The sequence below is a fragment of the Oncorhynchus mykiss genome, chromosome 19 (genome assembly GCF_013265735.2).
Source record: "Oncorhynchus mykiss isolate Arlee chromosome 19, USDA_OmykA_1.1, whole genome shotgun sequence".
NCBI classification, from domain to species: domain Eukaryota; kingdom Metazoa; phylum Chordata; class Actinopteri; order Salmoniformes; family Salmonidae; genus Oncorhynchus; species Oncorhynchus mykiss.
This window is the reverse complement of record NC_048583.1, coordinates 66,111,996-66,124,268: the sequence shown is the minus strand read 5'-3', so window position 1 is coordinate 66,124,268 and position 12,273 is coordinate 66,111,996.

The window sequence follows — 12,273 nt, the reverse complement described above, 5'->3', positions numbered from 1 at the left end:
CCAGGGTCCTTAGCTTAGTGATGAGCGTTGAGGGCAATATGGTGTTAAACGCTGAGCTGTAGTCAATGAACAGCATTCTCACATAGGTGTTCCTTTTGTCCAGGTGTGAAAGAGCTGGAGCAGAGTGAGGGGTGGAGAACACGGAGAACACCATCGTGTTCATGAGAGAGAGTCTCATCTTAACACAGAGGGGCGTTCAGGCGCTACAGAAGTTTTAGTGAGAAGACAAATTTTGGGGATGTCTCCTGGTCCAACAAACACCTTCACTGCAGGTGGGCTGTCTCCTGGTCCAACAAACACCTTCACTGAAGATGGGCTGTCTCCTGGTCCAACAAACACCTTCACTGCAGATGGGCTGTCTCCTGGTCCAACAAACACCTTCACTGCAGATGGGCTGTCTCCTGGTCCAACAAACACCTTCACTGCAGATGGGCTGTCTCCTGGTCCAACAAACACCTTCACCGCAGATGGGCTGTCTCCTGGTCCAACAAACACCTTCACTGCAGATGGGCTGTCTCCTGGTCCAACAAACACCTTCACCACAGATGGGCTGTCTCCTGGTCCAACAAACACCTTCACCGCAGATGGGCTGTCTCCTGGTCCAACAAACACCTTCACTGCAGATGGGCTGTCTCCTGGTCCAACAAACACCTTCACCACAGATGGGCTGTCTCCTGGTCCAACAAACACCTTCACCGCAGATGGGCTGTCTCCTGGTCCAACAAACACCTTCACTGCAGATGGGATGTCTCCTGGTCCAACAAATACCTTCACCACAGATGGGATGTCTCCTGGTCCAACAAACACCTTCACCACAGATGGGCTGTCTCCTGGTCCAACAAACACCTTTACTGCAGATGGGATGGCTCCTGGTCCAACAAACACCTTTACTGCAGATGGGATGGCTCCTGGTCCAACAAACACCTTCACTGCAGATGGGCTGTCTCCTGGTCCAACAAACACCTTTACTGCAGATGGGATGTCTCCTGGTCCAACAAACACCTTCACCACAGATGGGTTGTCTCCTGGTCCAACAAACAACATTACTGCAGATGGGCTGTCTCCTGGTCCAACAAACACCTTCACTGCAGATGGGCTGTCTCCTGGTCCAACAAACACCTTTACTGCAGATGGGATGGCTCCTGGTCCAACAAACACCTTCACTGCAGATGGGCTGTCTCCTGGTCCAACAAACACCTTTACTGCAGATGGGATGTCTCCTGGTCCAACAAACACCTTCACCACAGATGGGTTGTCTCCTGGTCCAACAAACAACATTACTGCAGATGGGCTGTCTCCTGGTCCAACAAACACCTTCACCACAGATGGGTTGTCTCCTGGTCCAACAAACAACATTACTGCAGATGGGCTGTCTCCTGGTCCAACAAACACATTCACTGCAGATGGGATGTCTCCTGGTCCAACAAACACCTTCACTGCAGATGGGTTGTCTCCTTGTCCAACAAACACCTTCACTGCAGATGGAATATCTCTTGTTCCGACAAACACCTTCACCGCAGATGGGATGTCTCATGGTCCGACAAACACCTTCACCGCAGATGCGGAAGTGCGACATCAGCGGGTGAGGTGGATTGAGACACCTCCAATGTAAAAAACAGTTATCTTTATCTTAAACTGACAGATTTTTAATTATGCTATTTAGATTTCTGTGGTACCGCGGGATCCGACTCTTAACTCAAATAAAGCATAGTACTTAATGTCAAATAAGCCTAGTAAATATCTCTCACAGCTCTCACAAAACGAATGCTTGCTAAACCAGTTGTAGTTTTAAAAGATACTAATTAGAAACAACAAAGTAATTAATGACAATTACAAAAAAATTCTCTGTCTGTCTGCTGGAGAGCAAACTACTGACTACTGTCTGATTCTAGAGGAGCGGCTGTCTCTCTGTCACCTGGAGACCAAACTACTGATTTCAGTCTGATTCTATAGGAGCGGCTGTCTCTCTCGGTACCCTGAGATATCACAGCAACCCTAAAGATTGAGAACAGGTACCAGCTTGGTATATCGTCCCAGGCCCCTGCCGCTCCCCAAATGTATATTAAATGTATGTTAGCCAAAACTAGGACAGAGCTGAATCAGAATGTCAATAGAATGCATTTTTGTTTAGACACACAATTTTGGCAGTAACCACGTCCAGAATATCAATCAGAGATTGTGAAGGGAGACAGGTGGGGGCGAGGGAGTCAGGAGACGAGAGGGAGAGGGACAGAGAGAGAGAGACAGACACAGACAGACAGACAGACAGAGCGGATTCTTACTGCTAAGGATTCTTACTGCCAAGGACTATCCAGCAAACTTTCTGACAAACCTGCAACCAGCAAAAGAAGCACAAGAGAAACCAGAAAATATAATCTATCCTGGAACTGAGTAAGTAATGTTCAGTCTGAATCTACTTCTAAAGCCTAAAAGGAAAATAACACTACAATAATATGTAGATGTTTCCCTTTATAAAGACTGAATGCTAAGTTAAAAGGCAGACCTGGCTGCAACATTAATTAGCAATGAAGTGGTTCCTCTGAGAATAACACAGGAATAAATACACTGACACGGTGACTGAGTTCATCAGGAAGTGTATAGGGGATGTTGTTCCCACTGTCGTGTCTTTGGCATCCTTAAAAGTTAAGACTGTTATTTTATCAAATCAATTCTCAGTAATTATTATTACGTGATTAAACTAATCATGTAAATGTAATTAAACTAGGAAGTCGGGGCACCCCAGAAAATCTTCAGATTACAAAGTTATAATTTTCCAAGTATAACTCTTCAGATGTTTTAATATCTAATAAATTAGTCTTCTAATTAATTAATTATTCTTTACCTCACATCAGTCTCATTCCAAACGTGGTAAATTGTTGGTTATCTGCACAAACCCAGTCTTCACTATGAATCATCGATACATTAATTGTCTCAATCATTTATTTACTAACTAACTAAATAATCACAGAAATGCAGAAACAAACAAACAGTAGATATGGTTACAAGGAAATGATAGGGGTGGTTCCCTAGTGGGCTAAGCCGATATGACGGCTTGGTGGACAGAGGGAAGTGGGTGTGGACTGAGAGAGAGTGGAAAGACCAGAGGGATCACCACACACAGTTGATAATTATATTAATTGAAATGCTAATCCTTTGCACATGAACGCTCATTAATTCGGGAATAATTGCAGTCAGTATATATTTACGCCCATGTGTCGTCGTGATCTCTGTTGGAATTTGGTCCGTCTGCTGGAGAGTTCATCTGAGTCTCTCTCTCTCTCTTTCTGTTTCCCTGAAGATCAAAGTCTTTCGTGGTTAAAATGGATACTTCAGAGTACCATTCAGAAATGTTCCGATAGGATAGGTGTTTCGGCGGTTGTCGGTATTCTCGTCCCAGGTTTACATCATTTCTAGCTGCAGACTAGTAATTAGTATCTAAGATTCGCTCTTATTCTCTAGGGATCGATAGTCTCAGAGTTGAAATATTTCCATCCGTGTAGCCAATGCTCCACGTGGTATGGTTAGGAATTCAACAACCATCACAACCTTAGCTTACACTGAGGTATTTCTTCAGGATGGGGTTTTATTCGTAACAATAGGAAAGGGCTGTTCCATGACGCCAGATCATGTCTGTGCTTACGGGGGAGGGCCAACGACTTAGTTAAACTTTAAAGGGAATACAATTCTCTCACATTAAAGGTTTAACATCACATTACATAATTTCACAAATAGTTTCATCTTTACTCATTAATTTTATACAATAATTAGACGCAAATCTCATAACGGGGGCTCCTGTATAAACAAGAGTTATGGTAATGTGGCTGTATTGTCTTTCATGAGGTCACAAACATGAAACAAAATGACAGTACAGACCATAATGACAGTGATACTACAGACCATACTGACAGTGATACTACAGACCATACTGACAGTGATAGTACAGACCATAATGACAGTGATAGTACAGACCATACTGACAGTGATACTACAGAACATAATGACAGTGATAGTACAGACCATACTGACAGTGATACTACAGACCATACTGACAGTGATAATGCAGACCATACTGACATTGATACTACAGACCATACTGACAGTGATAGTACAGACCATAATGACAATGATAGTAAAGACCATACTGACAGTGATAGTAAAGACCATACTGACAGTGATAGTACAGACCATAATGACAGTGATAGTACAGACCATACTGACAGTGATAGTACAGGCCATACTGGCAAATCGGCAGACTTGCCTGCTACTGTAACGTACTGCTCAACGTTCCTGCCTGATAGATATACCAATCCTATTGTTACATCCAGACGGTCCTCCGCTCTTCAGAAACACTTTTTAGCTGAGTCTGGCTGAGCCTCATTAGTGAGTTTAGAGGGGAAGGAGGAGAGGAGCGGTCGAGAGATGGGCTCCACAGAGCGTGAAGGCCAGAGACATATTAACACAGCTCCCTGTGACAGACCATGGCTGCACTACCTACATAGCGCACTACTTTTGACCAGGGCCCATATGATGGACTATAGGTCTCTGGTCAAAAGCAGTGCACTATATAAAGGATGAGGTGCTGTTTTGGACACGCCCTACAGAAACACAGCTCCTTTCGGCAGAATCAAGGAGCTGGTGTGTTCTATTGGAAACGTCAAGGAAAAACCTTATCTACTCTGCTTCTCCTAATGGTGCCAGGCTTATGACACAGAGATGTTGTTCCAAATCACATCCTATTCCATATCTGGATCACAACTTTAAACCAGGGCCAATAGGGTTCTCGTCAAAAATAGTCCACGGAGGGAATAGGGTGTCATTTAGATTGCAGCGTAGACCGCTCATAATGAGAGTTATGAGTCACAGGTTCTGACACCTTCCCAATAACCATCATTCATGTTTTATCAGTCACAGGTTCTGACACCTTCCCAATAACAGTCATTCATGTTTTATCAGTCACAGGTTCTGACACCTTCCCAATAACCATCATTCATGTTTTATCAGTCACAGGTTCTGACACCTTCCCAATAACAGTCATTCATGTTTTATCAGTCACAGGTTCTGACACCTTCCCAATAACCATCATTCATGTTTTATCAGTCACAGGTTCTGACACCTTCCCAGTAACCATCATTCATGTTTTATCAGTCACAGGTTCTGCTTTAACCCCTGCATGCCCGCAGGCGTACAACATGTCCATGCTTTTTATTGTATTTGTTTATATAACACTAGGGACTCTAATGTGCTCAGTAAGTGTGTGCTGAGCACGACGTGGAATGCTAACCATGCAATCAAAATGATTAAAGATATTAGAAATGTTACTCTTTCCTACGTATGAATTTCGCAAATTTTCACCAGGACTGTAAGTGTTGTTAACAGCTTAGCTCCCAGCAGAAGTGGCACCACAGGTCCCATAGTGGTGTGGTCAAATAAGAACCAGGGCCTGTAGTTTTTCCTGATCTGGTAACCAGGTAGAACTCTGGACCTTATACAATATGACGTGACTCATCTGTTTGTAAAAAAAAATGGTTTAAAATGGGATATGATGAGAACCAGAGTTTTTCTAATGAGGTCACATGTTGTTGGTTTTTTTACTTCTGGGAAACTGCCGTCCTTGTGGAGGATGAGACGCCTGTCAACATGCAGCAACCCTGTACTTGTTCATATGAATTATATTTTAAAAGGACGCAACATGATTGGACAAAAAACTCACAGGGCTGAGCTTGCTTTTTAGGTTTTGCATCATGTCGTCCTGCCCTTATGCAACTGAAGGCCTAATTACAAATGGACTCAGTCTGTCAGCTATTGAGCTTGTTGATTCATTCATTATTGGATTGGAAAAGTCTAGTTTGAATATGAACCAAATTTGTTCCCATTCCCATTTTCTCACAAACAAAATGAGCTATAAGTACACAATGTTACCGCTTCGTTTACCCTGGCCAGAGGGAAAGGGAGCATAGTAGGCTAGACAGTGCAGCTGCTGTTGTTAGTAGCCTGCCGTTGATCAAACTGAAGAATAGTCTAGTTTCCATGCAGTACAGCATGTCAGATCATTCATGTTTAGGGGTATAGGCTGCTACAAGAGTTTTTGCTTGTGTCTGTCGGGAGGGATGTGTTTCAGGCTTGTGTCTGTTGGGAGTGATGTGTTTCAGGCTTGTGTCTGTTGGGAGTGATGTGTTTCAGGCTTGTGTCTGTTAGGAGTGATGTGTTTCAGGCTTGTGTCTGTTAGGAGTGATGTGTTTCAGGCTTGTGTCTGTTAGGAGTGATGTGTTTCAGGCTTGTGTCTGTTGGGAGTGATGTGTTTCAGGCTTGTGTCTGTTAGGAGTGATGTGTTTCAGGCTTGTGTCTGTTAGGAGTGATGTGTTTCAGCCTTGGTAAATAAATAGCAGAGGAAACTAGAGGAGCTTTGAACTTTGTGCCAGGCCCGCATGACCTGCAATTTCCGTAAATCTGATTGTGAAGACACGCTAAGAGCCTGCAGCAGCACAGACTGTGTTGTTGCCAACTTGGCTGTGTTGTTGCCATCTTGACTGTGTTGTTGCTGTCCTGACTGTGTTGTTGCTGTCCTGACTGTGTTGTTGCTGTCCTGACTGTGTTGTTGCTGTCCTGACTGTGTTGTTGCTGTCCAGACTGTGTTTTTGCTGTCCTAACTGTGTTGTTGCTGACCAGACTGTGTTGTTGCTGTCCAGACTGTGTTTTTGCTGTCCTAACTGTGTTGTTGCTGACCAGACTGTGCTGTTGCTGACCAGACTGTGTTGTTGCTGACCAGACTGTGTTGTTGCTGACCAGACTGTGTTGTTGCTGACAAGACTGTGCTGTTGCTGACCAGACTGTGTTGTTGCTGACCAGACTGTGTTGTTGCTGACCAGACTGTGTTGTTGCTGACCAGACTGTGCTGTTGCTGACCAGACTGTGTTGTTGCTGACCAGACTGTTGTTTCTCTTCAGATTGTGTTGTTGCTGTCCTGACTGTGTTGTTCTGTCCTGACTGTGTTGTTTCTGACCAGACTGTGTTGTTGCTGTCCTAACTGTGTTGTTGCTGTCCTGACTGTGTTGTTGCTGTCCTGACTGTGTTGTTGCTGTCCTAACTGTGTTGTTGCTGTCCTGACTGTGATGTTTCTTACCTGACTGTGTTGTTTCTGTCCAGACTGTGTTGTTGCTGTCCTGACTGTGTTGTTTCTGTCCTGACTGTGTTGTTTCTGTCCAGACTGTGTTGTTGCTGTCCTGACTGTGTTGTTGCTGTCCTGACTGTGTTGTTGCTGTCCTGACTGTGTTGTTGCTGTCCAGACTGTGTTGTTTCTGTCCTGACTGTGTTGTTGCTGTCCTGACTGTGTTGTTGCTGTCCAGACTGTGTTGTTGCTGTCCTGACTGTGTTGTCGCTGTCCTGACTGTGTTGTTGCTGCCCTGACTGTGTTGTTTCTGTCCAGACTGTGTTGTTGCTGTCCTGACTGTGTTGTTGCTGTCCTGACTGTGTTGTTGCTGTCCTGACTGTGTTGTTGCTGACCAGACTGTGTTGTTGCTGACCAGACTGTGTTGTTTCTGTCCTGACTGTGTTGTTGCTGTCCTGACTGTGTTGTTGCTGTCCAGACTGTGTTGTTGCTGTCCTGACTGTGTTGTCGCTGTCCTGACTGTGTTGTTGCTGCCCTGACTGTGTTGTTTCTCTCCAGACTGTGTTGTTTCTGTCCAGACTGTGTTGTTTCTGTCCTGACTGTGTTGTTGCTGTCCAGACTGTGTTGTTGCTGTCCTGACTGTGTTGTCGCTGTCCTGACTGTGTTGTTGCTGCCCTGACTGTGTTGTTTCTGTCCAGACTGTGTTGTTGCTGTCCTGACTGTGTTGTTGCTGTCCTGACTGTGTTGTTGCTGTCCTGACTGTGTTGTTGCTGACCAGACTGTGTTGTTGCTGACCAGACTGTGTTGTTGCTGACCAGACTGTGTTGTTGCTGACCAGACTGTGCTGTTGCTGACCAGACTGTGTTGTTGCTGACCAGACTGTGTTGTTTCTTACCTGACTGTGTTGTTGCTGTCCTGACTGTGTTGTTCTGTCCTGACTGTGTTGTTTCTGACCAGACTGTGTTGTTGCTGTCCTGACTGTGTTGTTGCTGTCCTGACTGTGTTGTTGCTGTCCTAACTGTGTTGTTGCTGTCCTGACTGTGATATTCCTTACCTGACTGTGTTGTTTCTGTCCAGACTGTGTTGTTGCTGTCCTGCCTGTGTTGTTGCTGTCCTGACTGTGTTGTTTCTCTCCAGACTGTGTTGTTTCTGTCCAGACTGTGTTGTTGCTGATCAGACTGTGCTGTTGCTGACCAGACTGTGTTGTTGCTGTCCTGACTGTGTTGTTGCTGTCCTGACTGTGTTGTTGCTGTCCTGACTGTGTTGTTGCTGTCCTGACTGTGTTGTTGCTGTCCAGACTGTGTTGTTTCTGTCCTGACTGTGTTGTTGCTGTCCTGACTGTGCTGTTTCTGACCAGACTGTGTTGTTGCTGTCCTGACAGTGTTGTTGCTGTCCTGACAGTGTTGTTGCTGTCCGGACTGTGTTGTTGCTGTCCTGACTGTGTTGTTGCTGTCCAGACTGTGTTGTTGCTGTCCTGACTGTGTTGTTGCTGTCCAGACTGTGTTATTTCTTACCTGACTGTGTTGTTGCTGTCCTGACTGTGTTGTTGCTGTTCTGAATGTGTTGTTGCTGTCCAGACTGTGTTGTTGCTGTCCTGACTGTGTTGTTGCTGACCAGACTGTGTTGTTTCTCTCCAGACTGTGTTGTTGCTGTCCAGTGGGTTGATTCTGAACCATATGTTTCTTGGAGCTTGGTGAGAGCGTGTCTATTGAGGGGGATAGAGGGGTAGGTAGGGGGTGGAGTGGGTGAGAGGGGGGATAGAGGGGTAGAAGGGGGTGGAATTGGGAGTGCCCTATAGAGGGCTCTAGTCTAATGTAGTGTCCTATAGAGAACTCTGGTCTAATGTAGTGCCCTATAGAGGGCTCTAATCTAATGTAGTGCCCTATAGAGGGCTCTAGTCTAATGTAGTGCCCTATAGAGGGCTCTAGTCTAATGTAGTGTCCTATAGAGAACTCTGGTCTAATGTAGTGCCCTATAGAGGGCTCTAGTCTAATGTAGTGCCCTATAGAGGGCTCTAGTCTAATGTAGTGCCCTATAGAGAACTCTGGTCTAATGTAGTGCCCTATAGAGAACTAGAGAACTCTGGTCTAATGTAGTGCCCTATAGAGGGCTCTAGTCTAATGTAGTGCCCTATAGAGAACACTGGTCTAATGTAGTGCCCTATAGAGAACTAGAGAACTCTGGTCTAATGTAGTGCCCTATAGAGGGCTCTAGTCTAATGTAGTGCCCTATAGAGAACTCTGGTCTAATGTAGTGCCCTATAGAGTACTAGAGAACTCTGGTCTAATGTAGTGCCCTATAGAGAACTCTGGTCTAATGTAGTGCCCTATGGAGAACTAGAGAACTCTGGTCTAATGTAGTGCCCTATAGAGAACTAGAGAACACTGGTCTAATGTAGTGCCCTATAGAGGGCTCTAGTCTAATGTAGTGCCCTATAGAGGGCTCTGGTCTAATGTAGTGTCCTATAGAGAACTCTGGTCTAATGTAGTGCCCTATAGAGGGCTCTAGTCTAATGTAGTGCCCTATAGAGGGTTCTGGTCTAATGTAGTGCCCTATAGAGGGTTCTGGTCTAATGTAATGCCCTATAGATGTTAAAGTGATCATGCAGCAGTGTTTCTGTACATTATCACGTGTTAAAGTGATCATGCAGCAGGGGTTCTGTACATTATCACGTGTTTAAGTGAACATGCAGCAGGGGTTCTGTACATTATCACGTGTTAAAGTGATCATGCAGCAGTGTTTCTGTACATTATCACGTGTTAAAGTGATCATGCAGCAGGGGTTCTGTACATTATCACGTGTTAAAGTGATCATGCAGCAGTGTTTCTGTACATTATCACGTGTTAAAGTGATCATGCAGCAGGGGTTCTGTACATTATCACGTGTTAAAGTGATCATGCAGCAGGGGTTCTGTACATTATCACGTGTTAAAGTGATCATGCAGCAGGGGTTCTGTACATTATCACGTGTTAAAGTGATCATGCAGCAGTGTTTCTGTACATTATCACGTGTTAAAGTGATCATGCAGCAGGGGTTCTGTACATTATCACGTGTTAAAGTGATCATGCAGCAGGGGTTCTGTACATTATCACGTGTTAAAGTGATCCTGCAGCAGGGGTTCTGTACATTATCACGTGTTTAAGTGATCATGCAGCAGGGGTTCTGTACATTATCACGTGTTTAAGTGATCATGCAGCAGGGTTTCATGTCTCTCATACAATCTCTCTCTCTCTCTCTTGAAATTTGAATCAGTTGAAAGCAGCTGTTTAATGACCTGTTTGTTTATTACCTGGTTTCAACAAGGACACTGAGTAGAATGACCTCGTGAAGAGACAGCATGATGGAAGCTAGTGTAGCGGCTGCAGTCAAGCGAACACACACACGCACGCACACACACACACGCACACACACACACACACACACACACACACACACACACACACACACACACACACACACACACACACACACACACACACACACACACACACACACACACACTGCCTCATCAGCCAAGCGGACAATTAGTTATAACTCCTAGTTGGAGACGATAGATTTCTGTTTCCTCATCTTTGGCCACATTTTATACTCATTAGAAAGAAAGAAAGAAAGAAAGAAAGAAAGAAAGAAAGCGAGAGAAAGACAGAGCGAGAGCAAGAGAAAGGAGAAGGAAGGAGATGAAAGGCAGGTACAGGGAGTGAACCATGTAATATAGACAGACATGCAACGGAACAATAACGACGTCTGGACATCAACACGACAAACAACGCGACTACAGGGAACAACACAGAGGAGAAGACATATATGACTGGGGCAGTCAACAAAGTGAGGAAGTCCAGGTGAGTCCAATGAGCGCAGATGCGCATAATGATGGTAACAGCGCCAGGGAGGGGGAGTGGGAACAGGCATGACATGGATGCTGGATTTTGGAAGACCCGGCTGAGGCGTGACATTCTGACGATCCTGCTGAGGCGTGACAGTCTGACGACCCGGCTGAGGCGTGACAGCCTGACGACCCGTCTGAGGCGTGACAGTCTGACGACCCGGCTGAGGCGTGACAGTCTGACGACCCGGCTGAGGCGTGACAGTCTGACGACCCGGCTGAGGCGTGACAGCCTGACGACCCGGCTGAGGCGTGACAGCCTGATGACCCGGCTGAGGCGTGACAGTCTGACGACCCGGCTGAGGCGTGACAGCCTGACGACCCGGCTGAGGCGTGACAGCCTGACGACCCGGCTGAGGCGTGACAGTCTGACGATCCTGCTGAGGCGTGACAGCCTGATGACCCGGCTGAGGCGTGACAGTCTGACGAGCCAGCTTAGGCACCCCCGGTTCCATCGGCTGGCGGAATCCAAGCCCAACTTCACCAACAAAAAAAATAACTCATGGGCCGGCTGAGGCATAGGAGCCCGACGAGCCGGCTGATGCATGATGTGGGATGTGAACCTGCCGAGCCAACCGGGGCACGGAAACCTCTCGATCCAGCTATGGCATGACAGCCCGACGAGCCAGCTATGGCATGACAGCCCGACGAGCCAGCTATGGCATGACAGCCCGACGAGCCAGCTATGGCATGACAGCCCGACGAGCCAGCTATGGCATGACAGCCCAACGAGCCAGCTATGGCATGACAGCCCGACGAGCCAGCTTCGGCACCCCCGGTTCCATCGGCGGTGTCCCCCAGTTCTGACGTCAACAACAAAACTAAAACACTCCCTGATGCTTCTTGTAACGGTAGAAGCATTCTGTAAGGCCCAACGCAGGAGATAAGAAGCAGGTACAGGGAGTGAATAGACGGACATGCAACGGAACAGGAACAGCGTCTGAACTTAAACACTACAAACTACTACAGAGAACAACCCAGAGGAGCAGACAGGGGCAATCAACAAAGTGAGGTAGTCCAGGTGAGTCCAATGAGCGTATCTGCGCGTAATGATGAAATACTCACTCGCTCCCATGGATTACAGTATCATCGAGGTAGACCGCCGCTTACTCACGATGGGGTCGGAGAACCCGGTCCATCAACCTCTGGAAGGTGGCCGGGCCCCGTGCAACCCAAAGGGCAGCTTCCTGTAGTGGAACAGCCCGTCAGGGGTGGGGAAAGCAGTTTTCTCCCTAGCCTCGGGAGCTAAGGGCACCTGCCAATAACCCTTCATCAGGTCGAGCGT